Source organism: Myotis yumanensis, unplaced genomic scaffold (genome assembly GCF_028538775.1).
Source record: "Myotis yumanensis isolate MYYU_CA2020_CCGP unplaced genomic scaffold, mMyoYum1.0.hap1 SCAF_24, whole genome shotgun sequence".
NCBI lineage: Eukaryota > Metazoa > Chordata > Mammalia > Chiroptera > Vespertilionidae > Myotis > Myotis yumanensis.
Window position 1 is genome coordinate 8,873,872 of NW_027223775.1, and position 5,886 is coordinate 8,879,757.

Here is a 5,886-nt window from a genome sequence, read left to right on the forward strand (position 1 = left end):
AAAACATCAACCTGCAGCGGTATTTGGGAAGGCTCACTTCCTTCACCTGCCAAGAGATGCAACTAGTAAAGTGTCTCGTCTGCCAGCTTCTGGAGTGAGCCTGCTTGCAGGAATCACCCACCTCCCCTCCCCTTCTTTCTGCTCAGACACGTCCCACCGGGTGCCCAAGCCCCCATCCCAGGCTCCACTCTGCCTCCCAGTCTGACCTCCACACTGATCAAGTAGTTCAGCAGGTCTTCATCTTCGTCACCGATGATGGCTGATATCTGAGGGTGGTTCCGGATCTGCTTTTGGTCAAGGAGCTCTCAGAGGCTGTGAAACCAAATGGGCAGCTAAAAGCCACGGAGCCATCCTGGGGGCATATGAGAGTCGGCCGTGGATGGCAGACATTGCCCCTGTTCCAACCTCCTCACCGCCTACCTTTCTCCACACATGCTCACAACAATGGTACCTGTGGGTCCATGTTCACCTGAGCTCCAGCCTTAACAATGGGAGGGTCCATTTCCAGACATGTTCTGAGCCCTCGCTGTCCTCTGTGTGCCTGTGCAAATGACGCAGTGCTTAGGACAGCGGTTCTCAACCTGTGGGTCGCGAAAAATGAAAATACATCCTGCCTATCAGATATTTACATTACGATTCATAACAGTAGCAACATTACAGTGATGAAGTAGCAACGAAAATAATTTTATGGTTGGGGGTCACCACAACATGAGGCACTGTATTAAAGGGTCGTGGCATTAGGAAGGTTGAGAACCACTGGCTCAGGGTGTCTGCATGTACTCTGGCCTTGTCCCTGGTTTCGCTGACACGGAATGTATGGTCTCCAGAGACAGTGGCAGCACACATCTTCTAGAGATCCCTGTGGGTCACAAAGGCTGCATTCCGGGTTGGAAATAAGCCTTTTATTGCACAAGAGTTGCAATAAAAGGGTGTGTGTGTGTGTGTGTGTGTGTGTGTGTGTGTGTACTTCTGCTCCTTTGTGTATACCTGTGTGTGGGACTGTGGAAGGAGGGAGGAAGCCTGCCCGGAATTCCTATGGGCATCTGATGTGTTGAGAGAGGACACTGGAAGCATTCGGCTTAAACCTGGCTAACACGAGCTGAGTGTTTCCACTGAGCTTTTTGGTCAAAAAGGAAGAAACAAAAAACACTACCTCCAAGGACCTTTCCACTGCCCAGAAAAGGTGTCCTTCCACTATCTGATTGTGGCGTGGTACGTTGTGCCCATACTTCCTGGCCTGACACCTAGAAGCCGGCCCTCGCTTCGCCCAGTGCTGTGCCACCGGGGAGGGGAGGCCCTTTCCTCTGTCCTCCTCCCCTTCACCTTCTCCTGGCTCCTCCTCCACTTACTCCCTGTGGTCTTTGTCAGCAGTGAAGCCAGAAGGGCTCAGGCAAGGATACAGCTTGGGCCCAGAAGTTGGGGATGCACTGGATGATAGCCCTTCAGCACTCAAGAATGGGCTTTCTACGCCGAGAGGTCTTGCGCTTCACCTGAACATAGGCCCTGCTGGCTCGGGCACTCTCGGTGCTCATCTGGTCCTGAAGTGCCGCCAGCGCCTCCAGTATGGGCCGGCTGCTTGTCCCACTGGGCCCTGGCTCTGCTCGCTGCTCCTCAGGCTTCGCCTCTGCTTCTACCTGGGACTCCGCCTCCTCTGCCACACTCATTTTGTCCCCAGCCTCAGCTTCCACCACCTGGGAGAGAAGGTCCATGTCCAGTAGCTGTTCCGCCCCAGCAGCACCTGGGCCCTCGCCTCCTAGGGCCTCCGTTTCTGCACAGCGTCACGCTTAACGTGGATGTCACCTCGCCACCCCTCCTGCCCAGGCCTGCGTGGTCCCTCCCACGCCCCGCCCTGCACCCGTACACACAAGCTCCTGTGTTCAACGGAAGGGCCCTTGCGGGTACACTTCTGACACAAAGTGCTGGTGAGATCCGCAGTCTACTGACCCAGCAGGACCCGCCCCCTCCCCCGCAAACCCCTTCATCAGGTGGCGCTGGTCCTGAACTGGGCAGCTGCCAACAAGCAGGTGGCAGTGCTTGGAGCTCACTCACTGCATGTCCCCAGGTCCCTTATCTGGATCCTTCAGGCATAGTCTTGGTTTCAAGGGGTGCATCTCCTCCACAGGGGGTTTGGGCCACCTCGTGGAAAGGAGGATGCACCAGCTATGCTGGGTGCGCTGGCCATGCACGAGCTGCTCTTTGCACATGAACTTCCATCAGTGAGCGAGATTGCACTGGACCCCACTCTGCTCCGCCCCTCCCTTCGCCAGCACCACTGCCGGCCACCACCCTCCATACAAACTCCTCCCTGACCCCCTTCTGAAGTACATATAATTCTCTGGCCTTTTCCTGGCTGTCACCACCTGCTCTTCCCATTGCTGCAAGCGCCAGAGTTTGCACATGGCGAATTTGCTTTCTGTGTCACTTACAGACTGGTACACATTTGCCCCTGGCAGAATGGACAGTGACAGTACTGGCTGGTGTCTCCATGAGCTGGAGCTTGGTCCCAAACACCAGAGGTTGCTAGTCGGGCAGGTCAGGGAATTCACCTCGGTTTTGTGTTGGATTCCTGGTCAGGGTGATTCAGGGAAGAAAGGGTTCTCTCCTCTCTCTCTCTCCCCCTCCTTCTCCTCCTCCTCCTCCTCCTCATCCTCATCCTCCTCCTCTTCCTCCTCTTCCTTTCCTCTCCTCTTTCCTCTCTCTTCTCTCCTCTCTCCCCTCCCCCCCTCTCTCAGCATTAAACATATCCTGGGATGAGAAATAAAAATGTAATAATAAACAGGTTCATAGGATCTGGGCAAGAGGGGGCACCCCAACCTGGAAGGTCTCTGAGGTCCAAGCTGGAGCCAAGGGGAAGGCCTATGGCTGTAGGGGACTGTACCCTCCATTCTTGCAGATCCAAGGCGTAGGAGAACAAAGCCAAGAAAAGGGCTCATTCTCTGGGCCTGCAGGTCATGGCTTTGCTATCTGCATCTCATTTCTTTCATTCTCACTGGCTTTCCTTCTGAATATGTGGGTGCATATGCCCTTTCTGATTGGTGTTTGTCATTTCTTGAGACATGTTCCTAGTAGTGGGATTACTGTTCAAATGGGAGCTCCATTTTTTCAATTTTTTGAGGAAACTCCATAATATTCTGCATACTTGCTACACCAGTTTGCATTCCCACCAGTAATGCAAGAGGATTCCTTTGACACCCCATCCTCGCCAGCACTTGTTGTTTGTTGAATTGTTGATGATAGCCATTCTGACCAGTGTGAGATGGTATCTCATTTGTCATTTTGATTTGCATCTATTGAATGATTAGTGATTTTGAGCAAGTTTTCATATGTCTCTTGGCCTTCTGTATGTGCACTTTCGAAAAGTGTCTAAGTCCTATGCCCATTTTTTGATTGGAATGTTCATCTTCCTTTTGTCTAAACGAATGAGTTCAGTATACATTTTGGAGATCAGGCCCTTATCGGATATAACATTAGCAAATATCTTCTCCCAGGCAGTGGACTTTCTAGTTTTGTTGTTGTTGTTGTATCTGTTGGCTTCTTCTTCTCTGCAGAAGCTTTTTAATTTGATCCAGTCCCATTTGTTTATTTTCTCCTCAGTTTCCATTGCCCTAGGAGCTGTATCAGTAAAGATATTGCTGAGACATATGTCTGATATTTTGCTGCCTATGGATTCTTCTAAGATTTTCATGGTTAGCCACTTATCTTTAAGACCTTTATCCATTTTCAGTTTATTTTTGTGTATGGTGTAAGTTGGTGGTCTAGATTCATTTTTTTGGCATGTATCTGTGCTATCTGTCCAACACCAATTATTGAAGAGACACTATGACTCCACTCTATGATTGTGCCTCCTTTGTCAAATATTAATTGAGCATAATGGCTTGGGAAGACTTCTGGGTTCTCTGTTCTGTTCCATTGGTCTATATGTCTGTTTTCGTGCCAGTAACAGGCAGTTTTGAGAACGGTGGCTTTGTAATATAGCTTGATATCTGGTATTGTGATCCCTCCAACTTTGTTATTCTTTGTCCAGATTGCTGTGACTATTTGTGGTCTTTTTTAATTCCATAGGAACTTTGGAGTCTTTGTTCTAGTTCTGTGAGATATGCCATTGGTATTTTAATGGGGAATACATTAAAACTGTAGATTGCTTTGGGTAGTATGAACATTTTAATGATGTTGATTCTACCAATCCATGAATACGGTGTGTGCTTCTATTTGCTTTGGTCTTCCTCTATCTCTTTTTAAATTTCCTGTAGTTTTCCAAGAACAGGTCTTTTACCTCCTTAGTTAAGCCTATTCCTAAATATGTTAATTTTTTGTTGCAAATGTAAATGGGATTTTTTGTTTTTTTGTTTTTTTAGTTTCTCTTTCTGTAAATTCATTATTGGTGTATTAATAAGCCATAGAATTCTGGGTGTTAATTTTGTATCCCGCTGCATTGCCAAATTCATTTATTAAATCTCCTAGTTTTTTGATGGATTCTTTAGGTATTTCTATGGACAGTACCATGCCATCTGCAAAGAATCACAGTTTTACTTCTTCTTTTCCAGTGCCTTGTTTGACTTCTTGTTGTCTGATTGCATTGGCTAGCACTACCAGTACTCTGTCGAACAGAAGTGGCAAGAGGGGGCATCCCCTTCTTGTTCCTCTTCTTAGAGTAATTGTTTTTGCCCCTTGAGTATGATGTTGTCTGTAGGTTTGTCATATAGAGGATATGATCCCTCTATTCCCAATTTGCTGAGAGTTTTTATCAAAAGTTGAGGCCCAGTGCAGAAAAATATGTGCACTCGGTGTGGGTGGGGGCGGGGGGTCGCTCAACCCGTCCTGTGCCCTCCTGCAGTCTGGGAGCCTTGGAGGATGTCCACCTCCTGGCTTAGGCCCAATGCCTGAGGGATCAGGACTAAGCTGGCAGTCAGATCTCCCTCTGGCAGACCGGGAGCCCTCGGGAGATATCCACTTGCCAGAGGGTGCAGGCCTAATCTGCAGTCGGATATCCTTAGTGGTGCTGAGGAGTGGGGACAGGCTCCCACCACCACCGCTGTGCCGGCAGTCGTCAGCCTGGCTTGTGGCTGAGCAGAGCTCTGCTTGTGGGAGACTACTGACCACCAGGGGCAGCTCCTGCATTAAGTGTCTGTCCACTGGTGGACAGTGTGCGTCATATTGACCAGTCATTCCCAGTCGTTTTGCTGTTAGGGTCAATTTGCATATTACCCTTTTATTATATAGGCGGATAGAGGCCTGGTGCACAGGTGGGGGCCAGCTGGTTTGCCCTGAACTGTGTACTGATCAGGGTGGGGGTCCTGCTGGGGTGCCTGGCCAGCCTGGGTGAGGGGATGAGGGCTTTTTGCAGTCTGTCCAAGCTCTCCGGTGGGGACCCTCAACCCATGGGGGTGCCTGGCCCGCCTGGGTGAAGGGCTGAGGGCTATTTTTGGGCTGGCCACACCGTCTTCAGGGTGGGGGGTCCCTACTGAGGTGCCTGGCCACCGTGAGTGAGGGGCTGATGGCTGTTTGCAGGCTGGCCAAGCCCCACAGCGGGGACTCTCACCACATGGGTGTGTGGCCAGCCTGGGTGAGGGGCTCAGGACCATTTTCAGGCTGCTCACAGCCCCTTCAGGGTAGGACAGTTCTTCTGGGGTGCCTGGCCAGCCTGGGTGAGGGGCTGATGGCCATTTTCAGTCCTGCCAGGTCCCCGGGCAACCTATGCTCCCAGCCTCTCCTTTTTCTCTTTTTCTGTTTTTCTGGGATTTATTTATCTTCTATAATTGAAACTTTATAGCCTTGAGCAGAGCCCAGGTGTGGCTGGAAGCAGGTATCAGGATTTATTTATCTTCTATAATTGAAAATTTCTAGCCTTGAGTGGAGCCAAGCGCTTGCCAGGGCAGGTGGGAAGCT